Source organism: Euprymna scolopes, chromosome 7 (assembly GCF_053919585.1).
Source record: "Euprymna scolopes isolate OS-2025 chromosome 7, ASM5391958v1, whole genome shotgun sequence".
Lineage (NCBI taxonomy): Eukaryota > Metazoa > Mollusca > Cephalopoda > Sepiida > Sepiolidae > Euprymna > Euprymna scolopes.
In genome coordinates this window covers 137,139,818-137,157,632 of record NC_136488.1, presented here as the reverse complement: position 1 = coordinate 137,157,632, position 17,815 = coordinate 137,139,818, and the positions used below count along the sequence as shown (strand labels likewise).

The window sequence follows — 17,815 nt, the reverse complement described above, 5'->3', positions numbered from 1 at the left end:
GTTCTGTAGTAGCGTATCTGGATATTTACCTTTTTTTTTTTCTTGCTTAAAAAAAATAGCATTAATACAGTAAGTTAGGTAAACTGACTTTTTCGTTTAAAAATGGAATTATTTCCCTTTCGCTATTAACTTTTTAAAAAAATTTTTTTTTTTAATAAATATTTTGTGGGGTTTGTATTACTGTACACATAGATTCGAAAAAGTTGTCCAAAAAGAAATATATAACAAATAAATGTTATCAAAGGCAAGATAAGTTACTTTTCTACCAAACTGGATATATTTTTCGTGTTTTTATTCAATGTAACATGTTTATTCAGCTCGAAAACCATACAGTGTTTACCAATGTATTGGAACATTCAAGATGGCGTCTGATTCTCTCTTTAACACGGTAAGTGTGGAAAAAGATGTTATAAATAAAAAACACAGATAAAATACTGTTAAAAACTCGCTCAATATATGTTACCGTGACATGGGTTGACATATATTCGGCGGGTTTTTAATAGTATTTTGTATAGTTTTTTATTTATAACACCTTTTTCCATACTTACAGTGTTAAAGAGGGTGTGAGACGCCATCTTGAATTTTCGAATACATCGGTAAACACTGTATGTTTTTCGAGCTGAATAAATATGTTACATTGAATAAAAACACAAAAAATATATCCAGTTTGGCAGAAAAGTAACTTCTCTTGCCTTTGATAACATTTATTTGTTATATATTTGTTTTTTGACAACTTTTTCGAATCTATGTGTACAGTAATACAAACACCCATTTTGTGTTTTATATACATAAAGTACAATTGTTGAATGTTACTGTTTTGATTATATTCGTTTGGGGGGGGCACAATTAAAAAATTAAGAAAGATTAAAATGAAGCGAAATTTAAGTTTCCGTTCCATTTTTACAACAACCGTAAAACAGTGCATACTCAGCAAGTTTTATCGTAATTTATAAGCATATTGAAACACTAAATCAACATTTTATTTATTTTTTTGCATAATTATGATGGAAGTATTTTTCTGTTTATTTTCTTAACATCTGTTAAAAAAATGAATAATTTGTACATTCTCTTGAAAAAAAGAATCAAACTTTTCTCTACTTTCACATGTGTTCCATTTTAACAAACTGAGCCACAGCAACGCGTGGCCGGGTACCGCTAGTATTATATTATATATATTATATTATATATATTATATTATATATATATTATATATGAACAAATGATTAATAAAACATGTTAAAAACATCTTGAAAAAGAGTTAAAAACATTTAATTTTAAAAAGGAAGCACAAGATAAGTTTGATTACCTTGGTAAACTTATTGTAATTTTTATCTCTCTCTCTCTATATATATATATATATATATACAGGGTGACTCCCAAAAAAACAGGACATTCAATTGTTTTTATTGGGTTTTTTTTTTGTGCTGAGATAAAAAGACCAAAGACCCTAGTGTTTTGATGTGATGTTTTGAATATAATAAACTAGTTATGACCAAAGTTTCATTTCATTCAGACAAAACATTAAGAAACGGGGCCTAATTAGAGTTGGGCCCGTTTTTTTTTTTTTTTTTTTTTTTTTTTTTGAGGGTCACCCTGTGTGTGTATGTATGTATGTATGTATATATATATATATATATATATATAGGCACCGCCAAAAATGGCCGAAAAATCAAGTTGTTGTTGTTTTTTAAAACGAAATTACATTTATTAAAATCCATTATTTCTGAGTAACTTTTTTTTTTTCCAGAAAGATAAAACCCTGAATTTTATCATATAGAAAGCAGAATAATGTAAAACTTTTTCTACTATTTTTAATTAAATTTGAAATGTTAAATTTTCCCCTAAAGTTAACAATTGGCGTTGTTTGTTTTGCACAAAAAACGTATATAAATAGTTAAAAAGAAGGTTTTTGAAAGAATTAATTTTTTATTTCTTGTCTAAGATTTAGGGTGATTTTTTATGAGAATATGCAAAAATATTATAAGTACCTGGATTTCAAATAATTCCACTTATTCATATAGGCAACCAGTTACTTCGAGTCGATTTGATTACTCTGTTTACAAACTTTACATTTGTTCTTGATAAAAAGCAAACTACGAAAGACCAAAAAGCCAAAAAAGAACTTATTTTTCAGTGACGAAAATTTCAATGTATTATTAACGCTGAGCATTTGTATTAGTTTGGTTTTTAATGTGTATGTGTGTAGGGGTCAGGCTCTCCAAAATGGGGAGGGGGACAATTTAAAGCAGAATAAAAAAAATTATTTCAGCGCGTTTGGTCCACCGTAGTGGAAAGGCGGCAAACGTTTCCAAACTGGATCGAAAAAATGATATTTTTAACACAAAGGGCACAATATTTATCGAATTTTTTTTTTTTTTTTGATCAATTCTTCAAAGCATGCCCTGTTTAATAATGGTCATGCATTATTCGGCTCGCTAAAAAGAAATTGCTAATTTATTTATCAAAGATTTTAAAATAGCGTTTTTCATATAAATATTAAAAAAAAAATTTTTTTGTTTTGCTAAACTTAAATTAATTATTTTACTTAACATATTCACCGAATTTCACACTTCAAAGCTCAAAAGCGGGATAATTAAACACAATCGAAGTTCTGATATTCAGACATCAAAATAAGGTATGCAAACAAGTTTTTTTTTAATCTATAATCCCGTCTCTTACAACAACACAATATGTTTTTTTCAGTTTCAGATGATTATTTTAAGCATATTGGGAACCCCCTCAAAACAAGGGTGGTTTTTGTAAGCAAATATATATATATATATATATATATATATATATATATATATAAATAAATATTGCTTATGAAAAATAAGTAAAATGTTATAAAGTTCATTTTTCTCTTAATAATCGCTGAAAATTTCGTATTGATTGGATAATTACCTGATTTTTGGTAGATTTTTAAAAAGACGGTCCGTCAAAAAGTACTTGCCTGCCCCCCCCCCCCAGTTTTTGCGGTGCCTATATATACATTAGTAGTGACTTCAAAAATAAAAATAAAAAAATGTCTTCAGTGCCATCAGATAGAATTGAAACCGAAACACTTAGCACTCTAACAGCGTTCTCTACTAATGCAGCTATTGAGAGATAAGAAAGATTTAATATAAAACTAGTTACTCTATAAACTAGTTAAAAGAAAAACGTTTTTATATTAACAACGAAAGGTTTTATTCGATTAGCTGCATCATTTGGTATTATAATATAAGATGATGGTAGACATAGGAAAAATAGTAAGAATAGTTTGACTTACAGGTCAAGATAAAAAAAAACCTGTAAGAGGAAATAAATGAGTACATTAAGTGTTGGCTCTGGGCATATTGAGAAAATTTGTATGTAACGAACCCTAAGAGATGTCAAGGATCCATTTGTAGCAAACAAGATGGTATTATAGAAATGAGACAAACCTCTATATATTATGAGTATGTAGAAAAAAACGTCATATGGAGGGGAAAAAAACAAAACTTTTTTTTTATAGCAATGAAAAGATTTACGGTAGAACCCCGAGATACGGTGGCCCTAGGATACGTTTTTTTTTTTTTTTTTTTTTTTTTTTTTTTTTTTCAGGTTATGATGTAGAATACGGTATTTGCTGTATGTAATCGTTTTTCTGTTTTCTTTTTTGTTTTTGTTCAATTTTTACACTTAACATCGTTCGTTTGCCTTACGTTAGTTTTTTTTTTACTTTGCTTATTCTTATGTTTTGATTAACACCCGGGCAACGCCGGGTACCCCCCCCCCCACTAGTCTATTATATAAATCTCACCCATCTATTTAAATGTATGTATGTTTGTATGTCTGCCTGAAACTTTTCTTAGCGGCATCGGACCGGGTCAAAACTGATACCGCCTGAAAGGGTGATGTCTTGGTCGAATAATATGTGAAAATTAGAAAAAGCTGTTGATTATTTCTATAGAAATACAGTTCGCAATGAGGGAGGGTAGCAAAAAATCGTTCCTTTAGGGCAATTTAGCTAAACATGCATGAAAAAACGTTCTTACTTGAATTAGTTTAAATAGAGAAAAAACAATGTTATTTCGCTGATGTGATTGTAGACCAGTGGTTATAGTGACAGTGTTGTTGTCTTAAGGTATTTTTTTTCCGATTTTTGAATTTTAAATATTTAAACGGTTATTTATGCCATTTTTTTTTTTTTTTTTTTTTTTTTTTTTTTTTGCTTCATTCTTTACTCCCCCCCCTTTTTCCCCATCACGTTGACTGTTTTTTTTTTTTTTGTTGGCTTTTTTTTTTTTTTAAAACAAGGTTATTTATACCATTTTTTTTTTTTTTTTTTTTTGGCTTTTTTTTTTTTTTTTAAAACAAGGTTATTTATACCATTTTTTTTTTTTTTTAAAACAAGGTTATTTATACCATTTTTTTTTTTTTTTTGTTGGCTTTTTTTTTTTTTTTTAAACAAGGTTATTTATACCATTTTTTTTTTTTTTCGTTTGCTTATTTTATTGTTTTGATTTATCCCACACACACCTCACCACACTCTGGGGCAATGCCATGTACCCCTGCTAGTATATAAATAAATATAAAACAGTTGCACACCAGAAAGCTGAAATCCAAATTGGTAACCTTTTCCTCCACTTCACACCACACCATTATACGACTACAAAGGTAAGAAAAGAAACCCAAATCGCTCAACTGCTAAGATCACTCAATATATACACTTGAATCAAAACAGTTGAGGGTGACGAAATTAACGTTTTTGGACAATTTTTCAATATTTATCATCCGAGACATCGAGCTTCAAAACTATACCGATCTCATCAGGATCCGTCGCATCTGTCGAAAGTTTTTGGCAGACATACATACATACATTCACACAATTGATTGAGATTTATATCATAAACTAGCGGGGGGGGGGGGTATACCCGGCGATCCAAACTCTTGGGGGGGGGGGTTAAAATAAAAAAAATAAAAAGTTTTGGTAGGTGAGTATGAGGATCGAACCCTTGAGGCAAAGTTGGAAATTAAAGTGTTAAAAAAAAAGCGTGCGACGCTAACCACTAGACCACCGCGAAATGCAAAGGAACACGTTTGAATTTATTTATTTAACTATTGACAGGTAGCAGCAATAAAGTTAATTCTGCTGCTTATTGAGGTCAAATAGAACAGTTAACTTGGGTTTGACTGGTTTTTTCCCCAACATATGTTGGGGAAGGGGAAACCAGTAGATTGATTAGCAACTGTCTGATATAAGAGGACTTTGTCCCCACATTGATCAAAGCTGATTGCTTCTGGACGTTTCCTGGCGCGATGCCGAGAACACGTTCGTTGTTAACTTTGAATTAGTTTCGCTTTTTATACGAAAAAGCCCAGTCAACATGCGAGAAGCCAAAATAGAAATAATTTTGTAAAAGTCGATGTAAATAAATCTATACGCTACGCGCTTTCCTAAATCCTAAATATTATTATATAGGACCTATATAAACAGTTTTAAGCGATAGTAACGACCCCGGGAGCATGTGCGAAAGAAGCCTTTGCGAGACATACACGAAATGGTCGCACACATTTTGCCTTTTATATATTTTAGATAGACTAGCGGGGATACCCGGCATTGCCCTGGTATTTGTAGGTGTGTGTGGTGTTAAATAAAAAAGAACCTTGGTGGGGGGGATAGGATCAAACCCGAAGCCCTGACGCGAAGTTGGAAATAAAATCGGCCAGCCAGAATGAGTTAATGAAAGATGTTTGAATTTATTTAAGTAAGAACCAAATTGACAGGTGCATGCCCGGAAGTCGAGTGTTACGGCGATGACTACGGCGTCAATGACCAGGTTTGTTTGTTATAAGCGAAGTAAAAAAAGAAAACGTTAAAACTTAAGCAGGAAAAAAAACACAAAAAAAACTAACGTAAGGCAAACGATGAAAACAGAAAAACGAACACGTGAAAAATGACTTAAATAAGCCTGTTTCGATATTAAAATTTAAAAAATCGGTGGTACCTGGGTGTTTTTGGGTGTGTGGTCAGGGGTGGATAAGCGAAGTAAAAAAAAAAAAAAAAAACCCAGAAAAACGAACATTACGTGAAAAATGGCTTAAATAACACTGGTTCAATATTTAAATTTAAAAAATCAAAATAAAAAGACATCTCACACCACGATTCAAACCCAAAACGTTTAGATAATGAACCAATGCGCTAATCAACTGAACTAATGCGACGTGCATGAAATTTGTCCAGTTTTTCAACTATTTAAAGTAAATCAGGTCATGACATCATCTGGCGCATGTGTAGAACCACTCGTCGTCATGAGAAGACCGTTTTTGTTGACCCCCCCCCCACCCCACTCCTGCCGAAAATTGTCAATTTCGGGGTGAAAAAATAAACGTTTTTGGCCAATTTTTCGATATTTTTCAAGAGGATGGAGCTTCGATATGATACAGAGTTTGTGATTTTTCATCCTGTCTGTCAAAAGTTTTTAGCAGACACACAAACATACATACATACATTTTTGCTTTTATATATATAGATTATAAACTAGCGGGGGGGGGACCCGGCGTTGCCCAGGTGTTTGGAGGTGTGTGTGGTCACCCGGGTGTTTGTGTCGCGGGGGGAGGGGGGTGTAAAATTAAAAAAAAAAAAAAGTTTTGGTAGGTAAGTATGAAAGATCGAACCCAAACCCTTGAGGCAAATTTGGAAATTAAAGTCTGAAAAAAAAACATGTAATGTTAATCACTGGGCCACCACAAAATACTAACGGAAAAACATTTGAATTTATTTAAGCATTTAGAATTGGCAGGTGCCCGTTTTAATGACTTAATGGGGGTCAACTTTGACTGCGGGGTAGTATTTTATTTACTGCGGGAACGCTTTTTTTATTTTATTTTATTCTTTTTGTTTCCCCAAGATGTTGGAGGCGGGGCAGCTCCTCATAACAAGGGGATTGTCCAAATTTAATAGCAATTGTCTGATATAAAGAGAAACTCCACATTGATCGAAGCTGGTTGCTTTTGGACATTTCTGGCGATCGCGACCGACCGAAAAAATAGTCAGAATTAGTTTTGCTTTTATTATACGAAAATGCGGCGAATGAAAAATGTTGAATATTTATCTTTTCAAAGTCGAGCAAATTAAATAGACAGGTGAACCTCATTAACTTGTGATTTAGACGTGATATAAAAAGGTTTAAGAAGTGAGTTGACCGATTGCTTCTCGGAAAGAAGCCTTTCTCGGACATACACAAAAAGCGAACATACATACATACATACATACATACGTACGTACATACATTTTCGCTTTTATATTTATAGAAGACGCACTTCTATTTTTAAGTAGTTACGAAACCCATTGCATGAAAGGAAAAAACAAACCTTTTATAACCCCTCCATCTAACATTCACAGGCAATATGAACTGGAACAAATACATTGAAGACATTGTGAAGACTACTGCAAAGTAGGTGGGTTCCCTCTATCGAGCTAGAATACTACTCGTACCTGAGAATATCCTGTACCTCTACAACGTCACCATTCGCCCATGCATGGAGTATTGTTGCCACATCTGAGCTGATGCATCTACCACTAGTCTCTCCCTCTTGGATAGGGTGGTCCTGAATATGACCTTAAACTATATCCAGTGGTGAGGCCCCAGCTTGTGGGCTTTGGGAAGTTTGGAGCCACCCTTTAATGACCATCGCTCACAGGTCCATTCTAACCTGGAGTGGTAGTACCTGTTAGAGTCCCAACTATGGGTTGTATAGAAACCGACTTGAAAATAACATATATTCTATTAAAAAATTTTTCTTCAAAATCTTTGGATTCGGCATTAAATAACCTGAAAAGGGTTGATATGCCGTAAAACAATCAATCAACTTGGATAGGGTCCAAAAAGTCTTCAATCTAATAGGTCCCACTTTGTCAACTAGGCTCCAGCCCCTGTTCCAGTTTTACAAATATTTTAATGGAATATGCTCTGATGAACTCGTTGCACTTGTGCCCCCTCAACGTATATATCCCTGACGAATCCGCTTAGCAACAAAATCACACCCCTTCACTGTTGAGGTCCCTAAATGCCAGAAAGCTTTCTACTCTAATAGTTTCTTCCCTTGAAGAGCTAGATTTTGGAATTCCCTACCTGGTTTCCTGACTGTACTGATATGCAGAAGTTCAAATATAACATAAACTAGCATCCTGTTTATCTTTCTTAAGCATGGTTCCAAATAGTAGCAGCTCATATGCCTCGTTGGAGGTGAACATGAATAAAAAAAAAAAAATTTTTTCTAAACTTTAAAAAAATTACATTTATCATCTGATAAAATGAAAGTTGGACAGTGCTCAAGTGAAGAAAAGAAATACAGAAAATTCTTTGGACTGTTGAAGGTCTGTCAGAAGACCCCTCGCCCAAGACATCAGAGTGATCTGCATGGGGTAAAACCGCTGATAAAAGACTCTCCCCACAGGAATATAAAGACTTGTACCTTACCAAGTACAAGGAATATATTGAGGGGAACGTCCTCAAGCCAATACCTGGGGACTGGGAGGCGATGGAGGACAAGATCCTATCCTTCATCACTTCGGACATCCGGGCAAATCAGCTCAAGGGGATGAAAAAAGAGGAAATGGCTGAGCTCCTCCAGAAACTGAATATACCCGCCAAGTATATACACCAGAGGAGCTTCGCGATGTGGGACGTACTCTCCCCAACAAGGATGAAGCAGAAAAGTTCTCATGCACAGAACTTAAATGCGCAGGTATCAAGTTACTGCCAGAGTATTGGGGCAGGAGGAGAATCCAAGTACAAATATTCAATGCTCCTGCTGATCTACGCACAGAACTACTGAGAGCTTTCCTCAGTAATTTTGGAGAGGTGGAGCGGATGGACCCGGCACGCTCCAAAAACGGTGTCCACCTGGGAAGTTATACAGTAGCAATGTGTGTCAAAAAAGGTTTTCTAGGCATACCAGCTACAATATCTTTCAAGGAAGCCAACATGACAGTGGTGGTTGAGGGTCGGCGCCCTCATTGCTGGTCTTGTCTGAAGCAGGGCCACATGGCAAAGAACTGCCCCCAAAAAGCAGTTCCAAGCCAACCAGCGCCACAAGTAAACACAGTTCCAATGGCAGGGGTGGCAACAGCCACTGAAACTAAGGAATCACCAACATCAGCCCTTGAGTTGGCAAAGCCCAGGGATCAATGGAGTACGGTGGCAGGGCGTAAACGGAAAAACACCTCTATCTCCACATCAACCCAACCACCTGCTCAACAGCAGCAGCAGCAGCTACAACATAAGCAGCAGCATGAGCAGCAACAGCAACCGCAGCAGCAACAAAAGCTGCAGCAGCCAAAGCCGTAAAAGCAGCTGCAACAACAATCGTCGCAACAACACCAACAGCCACCGCAGCAGCTTGAGCAGCAGCAACATCAACAACAGGAGCAGCAACCAGAGGAGCAGTAACAACCAACGGTCCCCACACCAATTGAGACGAGGACCAAGCGGAGGAAAAACTGCTCCTCTGAGGATGAATCAGCTAGTGAGAGGGAGAAGAACCCAACCTCACCACTTTCCGGTTCACTCGAAATGCAGAAAAAGAAAAGAAGAAAAAGGGAAGAAAAGGTGGCCCCCACTCCCTGTGAGCATACACTACCCCAAACAACAACACAACCCACTTCCCCCTCCAAACCACACACTGTACCGGCACCAACACCAGACACGGCACCAACACCAGACACGGCACCAACACCAGACACGGCACCAACACCAGACACGGCACCAACACCAGACACGGCACCAACACGAACACCAGACACCACACATACACCTGTCCCCACACAAATTCAGGCCGAGCCACCACCTCAAAAAGAAAAGAGTGAACCCGGGAGGGGGAGAGACCCTTCAACTTCTCCCGCTCACGGACTTACTGCATCAGAGACTCTTCCCCTTGAAATGAGGGAGAAACTGTGTTTTATAGACCCCCTGTCTGCGGCAATGGATTTACACCACTGACAGAGAAAAAATTAAAAACCTCTGCTGGATTGCTGGATAGGGGGAAAAGACATTAATGTTCCCTCTAATTTCCCGGGTGCCCCACTGCTAACAACTTTTGTCAGGCTTCCAGAGGCCTGCAAGACAAACTTATGGACAATGCTGGAGGCCGCTGAAGGGGCTGTTCCGGGAATTGAACTGATTAGAAAAAATGACCCTTCTTTCCAGGAACTCTCAAAACAATGCAAGGGAAGGGTCCCAGTGGTTCATCCGTCATTTTATAGTGCCCTTACATTGACTTTCCCTTTGTACGTTGGCGGCATTGTAAGAGAAGGTCACGATATGAAAAACCTGATCACCTTGAGCTTTTCATACAGTGTTGGCATCCTTTCCCTGACCGATTTCGGAGCTGAGTGTAACACATCTTAAGGTAGGTACCATGGCTTTGAATTTGGCTAGTCTGAGTGCGAGGGGCTTGAGATCATCGGGCCGGGTGGCTCGCCTCCGGCACGACCTCTTGTCCCTTGGAGTGGATGTGGCTGCGATTCAGAAGACTCATTTCATTTCTTCTGTGGACTGTCAGGTGCTGGCGTCGACATTTTGAGGTTTTCTCAGCATATGGCAGCCCGCGGGGGAAGGGAGTCTCCTTGCTTGTTAAACACACCTTGTCCGCGACGGTCGACGTTGTTCATAGGGATGCGGAGGGCAGGCTGGTCGTGGCCGATGTTGCCGTAAAAGATTCTGTGTTTCGGGTGGTTGCGCTTCATGCACCCAGCACCGCTCGTGAGAGGGTCTCATTCTTCGGTCAGCTCGACGCGTTTGTAGATTGTCAGAAGCGGGTAGTGCTAATGGGGGATTGGAACGCCATCTTAGACCCCAAGATAGATAAGGTAGGAGGCGAAGCTAGAGGGTCGGAGAGGTGTGAGTCCAGCCTGGCTGATCTGATGGCTAGATGCGGTCTGGTCGGCAAGTTTCGGGTTGAGCATCCGGGGCGGGACATGTGGACGTGGACCAATAGCGTTTCCTCCTATCCAAATACCTATTTGGACAGGATGTTAGTTAGGCCAGATGGACCATAAATTAGTTATGGCCCGGCTGAAGCTAGGAAATAGGCCCAAGTTAGCGGGGTACTGGAAGTTAAACACCTCCCTTCTGGAGATACAAGACTTCCGAGATCAGTTAAGAGAATTGATTAAAAAGGCACTAGTGGGGGCAGTTACCGGGAGTAAGTGGTGGTTAGGTCTCAAAGCCAAGATCAGAAGCTTCACCGTCAAGTATGCCCAGTGCCTTGCATTAGATAAGGCCAAGATGAAGAAGCAGCTAGAGCAGAAACTAGCCCGGGCTATGGAGGAGGGTGATAGGGTTAGTCAGGAACTAGCTAAGCAGGACCTTCTATGCGAGATTAACGAGCGTTATGAAGGCCAAGTAGTTAGAGCTAGGCTTAGAAAGATAGGCAACGAAGCAGTCAATTCTGATGCAGACGTGCGCCGTGAGGTTTCTAGGCATGGCTCGGACAAATACATTGCGAAAGTCAGACATCCGGATGGACGCACCCTGGAATCAACTCTGGAGATCTGCGAGGGGTTTCGAGAACATTTTGAGGAGCGTTTTACGCAGCAGCCCGATCATCCAGTCCTTGAGTTTAGCGACTATTTGGCCGACTCTCCCCGCCTCGAGGCAGCTAGAGCAGCTAGTTGCGAAGGCCGGGTGACGGAGCGGGAGGTCTTTACTGCACTGAAGCAGGTCAGCTGTGACAGATCGCTAGGACTTTATGGTTTGCCATATGAACTGTACTTGAGGCTGTAACCCATATTTCTGCCTCTTCTGACGGATATGTTCAACTATTGGTTTGCTCAGGGATCCATCCCAGGGCAGGTAACCAAGGGAGTGATCACATTGCTGAAGAAAGGTGACGGGCATGGAGGGGAAGAGTTAGACGACTACAGGCCCATAACTCTGCTAAACACAGAGTTGAAGATTTTGGCCAAGGTCCTGTCGAATCGGCTGCAGGTTGTTATTGATGAGTTTGTTGAACAGGAACAGAACTACGCTGTGAAGGGGGAGATCGATTCAGAACAACTTGCACCTGATCCGCACGATCCTAGAGGGGGGAATAGATGACGACACAGAAGCCGCACTAATCAACTTAGATCAGTCCAAAGCTTTCGATAGGGTGAACCATCGTTTCCTGGCATCTGTCTTAGAGGCCGCCGGTTTTAAACCAGACTTTTGCAAGTGGATCTCTGTAATGTATCGACAACCCATGGCTGTTGTGCAAGTCAATTGTTATCTCTCGGTCCGTTCGTCAGGGTTGTCCGCTGTCGCCCCTGCTTTGTCCTGGCCTTGGAGCCTCTGCTCCGCAAGCTGAGACATGGGGGAGGCAAATTCGGCCCTGCGCAGAATGGCTCTGCCTGGCGGCTCAGTTGCCAAGGTATCCGCGTTCGCCGATGATGTCACGGAAAGAATCACTGGGGCCAAGATAAACTGCAGCAAGTCGGTCGGACTGCGGTTGGGCACCTAGAGTGGCAGCGCAAACCTCCCGGCACCCTTCAGCTGGACAGATGGCCCGGTCTGGATCCTCGGCGTGTGGTTTGGACCGGGTCTCCAGCTTGACAAGAATTGGTTGGAGGTACGGTCAAAGGTGGAGGCTGCAGTCAATTCGTGGCTTCCTAGGAAACTTTCCTTAAAGGGTAGAGCTGAGGCGTGCGCCACTTACGTCTTTCCTCTCATCCTTTACCGACTGGCCGTACTTCCCCTGCCTGCACAACACCTAAAAGCTCTTGTCGAACTCTTGTCCTCGCTCCTTTGGGACAGAGGAAGACACTGGGTGAGCAGACAGGTCTGTATTCAACGTCCGTGTGAGGGAGGCTTGGGAATGCTGGACTTGAAGTGTCATCAAGAGGCTGGGCTTCCTGAGCGAGCCACTATATGCAAGATGACCAACCATGGCACTCCATAGTTACTGCCGCCCTCCCTGACCTCATTCTCGACCCTTCCATCGAGAGCCGTCGCAGGCCGCGGGGAGAATCTGCCTACATGAAAGAGTGCCGAGCCGTGCTAAAACGACTACTAAGGTCCAGCGACCTTGTGACTGCTACCCGTAGGGAACTCCACAGGAATCTAGTGAAGGGGGCTGCCGACGACCTGCTATGCGCACGTTTGGGTTGGCAGCAGAGTGAGATCCGCTCCATGTGGACCTGGGTGCCAGGTTCGAGTCATCTGAACAATTCGGAGTTCTCTCTGACCTGGCGATTGGCCCGAAATGCACTTCCACTCAACAACATACAATGCAGTTCCGGGTTTTTGGAGTCGCCTGGTTGTCCCCGTTGTGGGACAACGGCCGTAGAATCTACTGATCACGCTTTCTTCGATTGCCGCGAACTCCGCCATTACTGGTTGTATGTCAGCGAAGTGACGGCTCGCATTGATCCTAAACATCCTCACCCAATTACTGTATCCAATGTTGTGGAAAATGTGAGGCCGCCGTGGGACCGGGAAAGACAAATGGTCTACGTTACGATCTTGGACGTCGCGTCTGCAAGGTTGCCGAGGGGTGTTGTCTTTTTCTGATCAAGATCTGATCGCTTTCTTTAAACACCAACTACAGGTGAAGATCAGATGTGATAGAAGAAGGCTGCATCGTGCGGCATTTGACAGAAGATGGATACATGTGGCAAGTCTGTGTGTACGAAGAGGAGCCAAATTTGAATACGTGTTCCCCGCCTAGGTGTGGAACGCGCAGTTCTGTAAAGTAAAATTAAACAAGTAGTCTTTCAGCTAGCTGAGTGTGTGTTCCATCCCTCCCCGATTAGGAAGCCTCCAAGATCTCGAGCGCGTGGTTCAGTGGGGGAAGATGTGGCTGGTTACCTTTAATGCATCCAAAACCAAACTCCTATCCTTACATCATCAACGCTCTGATCCCCATCTGGCATCAATTGTGATGGATGGCTTTCGTCTGGGTGAGGCCCCGTGTTTTGACAAGCTTCTGGGTTTGACCTTTACTCCTGATCTGAAATGGAACACGTACATCAAGTCTGTTACCAAGGTCGCTGGAAAGATGGTGGGATCCTTCTACCGCTCCAGAAGATATCTCACTACTGATGCAATTCTCTATCTATATAAAAGCCAAGTACGTCTAAGGATGGAATACTGTTGCCATATCTGGGCAGGAGCTGCTAAAAACAGCCTATCCTGCCTTGACAGAGTACAAAATAGACTTCGTGGCTTAGTGGGGGATGCCCTTTTCTCTACCCTGCAACCTCTCTCCCACAGAAGAGATGTTGCGAGCCTATCCTTGTTTTATCGTTATTTCCATGGCAGGTGCTCGTCTGAACTCCAATCTCTGGTCCCCCCTCGCCAATCTTTCACGAAAAACACCCATCTAGCTGAATCCACTGTGAAAAATTTCCCCCACTCTATATCTGTGCCTAAATCAAAACGCGGATTCCATGAACAAAGCTTCTTTCTTAGAACTGCACGCCTGTGGAACTCTGTTCCGTCTGCTTGCTTCCCACCAGACTACGACTTGGATGCCTTCAAGTCCAATGTTAACAAATTCCTAATGAACTGCCCCCTTAAGTAAACACTTCATCAAATCTTCACACTTACGTAATTTACTTGCAATAACCCTTATCCCCGAGTGGCTTCCGGGCCTTGATAAGTGGTGATCACTGTAAAAAAAAAAAAAAAAAAAAAAAATCCCCTATCCCCTCTTACTTGCAATTTTTGTTTTAACCCCTTCCTCTAAATTTTACCCATCTTGGAGAGAAAGACATACAAATTAACCCCCATCCTTTACCCACAAAACTTTTTCTCCATTCACCCCCATCTAGAGGGCATCCCCACCTAGAGACTGACCAGCAGAAGCGAGGTTCCTTTTACAAACCTTGTGGAACGGGCAGTCTATCAACTAGACGGGGTTGGGAGGGTCCTACTAATCACCTTTTGTTTTTTCTTCCCCCCGCCCTCGACACAAATGAATTATTGTATCATTTTATTGTTATCTTTTTTGTTTTTACATGTCAATAAAAAATGTTTTAAAAATTGGGAGTTAAGTAGGACGTCCCCCAATATGAAAGGGTGAATGCGGTATTATGATGAAAGAAGATACTAGCTGGGAGAAACTTTTGACTTTGTTTAGTTCTGGAGTGACAAGGATGACAAACGACCCCCACAATCCCCCCTTTTGAGTTGGCCATGTGCCTAAGTTTTTTGTTCATCGTTGATTTTTACTGTATTTTTAACATGAATAAAAGATTTAATATCTCAAAGTGTAGTATCTGTTCTCTGATACATACACTGCGCTAGAAAGTGCTGTTCTGGCGACACATTCTCGTGCCCGGAACACCTGATGAGAGCTTGTTGGGTAGCGTTCTATCCGCACCCCCACTTGGTCTGTCTTTCTCTGCTCTCTCCCCTCACGGGGGGGATCCAAGCTGATAATTTACGACCTTCCCCGCGAGGGAGGGTCGGAAACACTTTCTCTCTTCCCTCCACTAACTTCCCACTCCCTCTCTCAGTTCTATCTCCCCCCTTGCCGCCTTTGGCGCCACTTTTTGGCGCCAAAATCGGCTCCCCACTTTGGACGCTGACTCCACGTCACTCATTTTGGCGAATTTTAATAGAGGGAAGAGAACTTTTTTAAAAAATGGACACCCTCAGCCCGGGAGCCACCAATACAAATACCTACAGCCAGGGGCCTACCACAGGAAAAACTACTCCCCAAGAGGACGACTCCCCAACAGGGGGAGTAAAAAGCAACGGGGGCATACCGCCTGGATAACAAACTGAAGAACGCCTCCCAGAAGGGAGAAAATTCACAAGCAGCTCCCCAAGAGGGCAACTCCCGACCCAGGGAGCACAGGTAATGGCGGACGTAGGAACGAGGAACGTTTCAGGTGAACCACACTCAGTGGCACCTCTTGCTCCTCAATCCTCGTTAGCCAAAGACGACCCCCTCCACTCCTGCTCCCCACGAGGGCAAACGCCCAGCAGAAGCGTAGAAGAAATCAAGGGACAAGGAGACAATGGACGTCGTGGGTTGACCACAGCCGATGGAACCCCCGGCTCCTCAGTCCACTACATCATTACCCAAATGTAGCACTCCAACTACATTGGTTTGCTCAGGGATCCATCCCAGGGCAGGTAACTAAGAGAGTGATCACATTGCTGAGGAAAGGTGATGGGCATGGTGGGGAAAAGTTAGACGACTACTTTCCTGGCATCTGGGCGCCAGGTTCGAGCCATCTGAACAATTCAGAGTTCTCTCTGACCTGGCGATTGGCCCGAAATGCGCTTCCCCTCAACAATATACAATGCAGTTCTGGTTTTTTGGAGTCGCCTGCCTGTCCCCGTTGCGGGACGACGGCCGCAGAAACAACTGATTATGCATTTTTCGATTGCCGCGAACTCCACCAGTACTGGTCGTATGTTGGCGAGGTGACGGCTCGCATCGACCCCGAGCATCCTCGCCCGATTACTGTATCAAACGTAGTGGACAACGTGAGGCCGCCGTGGGACCGGGAGAGACAAATGGTCCACATCGCAATCCTGGCCGTGGCAAGAATGGTGATTTGGACGTCGAGACTGCAAGATGGCTGGGGGGTGCTGCCTTTTTCTGATCAGGATCTGATCGCTTTCTTTAAACACCAGCTACGGGTAAAGATCAGATGCGACAGAAGAAGGCTGCAGCGCGTGGCTTTTGAAAGAAGATGGATGCAGTTAGCAAGTCTGTGTGTACGAAGAGGGGCCAAATTTGAATACGTGTTTCCCGCCTAGGTGTGGAGCACTCAGTTCTAGGGTTTCTGTCAGCTCTCAACCAGCCGAATAAATCTTGTTTCCCTTATTAGAAAGCCTCCAAGATCCCCAGCCTCCAAAAACAACAATTTTTTCTTTTGCCCGCTCTTCCTCTCGAAATTCAACCCAGCTTGGAGGAAATTAAATCAAACACTAACACCCCCCCCCCGCCCTCGCCGCCAATTTTTTCTTTTCTCCCCTATTTAGGACACAACCCCTCTCCCCTCCATTTAGAGGCTGCTCGCGAACCCCTGGTCCCTTTACAAACCAGAGTGAAACGAATGGTCTAGCATTTCAGATAGGGTTGGGAGAGCCTTACTAACCGGGTTTTTTTTTTTTTTTTTTTTTTCCCCCAAGTCCCTCGACACAAATGAAATTTTATTAAGATTATCTTTTTTGTATTTTTTGATATAAATAAAAAATGTTTTAAAATTGGGCTTAAGTAGGCACTCCCCCCTCCCACCACACACACATAAATACAAATTTAAATGGGTAACCATGATAAAAGAGGCTGTCCGAGAGAAAAATCATTTAAAATTTACAACAGAGACGAGATGGATCAACCAACCTCACTATCCCCCTTTCTTTTTGAGTTGGCCTTGTGCCTAAGTTTTTTGTTCATTTTCCCAATTGTATTTTTTTTTCCTGTGAATAAAAAATTTAATATCTCAAAGTGTAGTATCTGTTCCGGCAGATACTGCAAGCAAAGACCATATGTGGGGGGCAACCCCACATATGGTCTTTACTCGCAGTATCTAATTTGCTTGGTGGGGGAACAAATAAATACCAACACCACATATAAGACCTTGGTCAGTGTAGGGGCAACCCTTCATACCAATTGTCACTATCCAGCTCCCCTACTCCCCGGGGAGTTGGTCCCCATTTCCCCTTTACTCCTCACATTAAAAATCGGCCTTGTGCCTAATTTGCTCGGTGGGGGAGCAAATAAATACTCTGTTGTTCTCTGCCTTCGGGCCGGGATCAAAGTGTAGTATCTGTTCTGCAGATGCTGTACATAAGTTAATTGGTCCTTGGTCAACGTAGGGGAAACCCTTCATACCTCAGTATTACTATTT

At 41.7% G+C, this 17,815-nt stretch overlaps 1 protein-coding gene across 2 annotated transcripts in view; it reads left to right on the top strand.

Annotated features, from left to right (window-relative positions):
* Positions 1-17,815, top strand: part of LOC145279987 (MFS-type transporter SLC18B1-like) — a 140,806-nt gene that overhangs the window by 28,379 nt on the left and 94,612 nt on the right. The gene's annotated exons all lie outside the window — the stretch shown is intronic.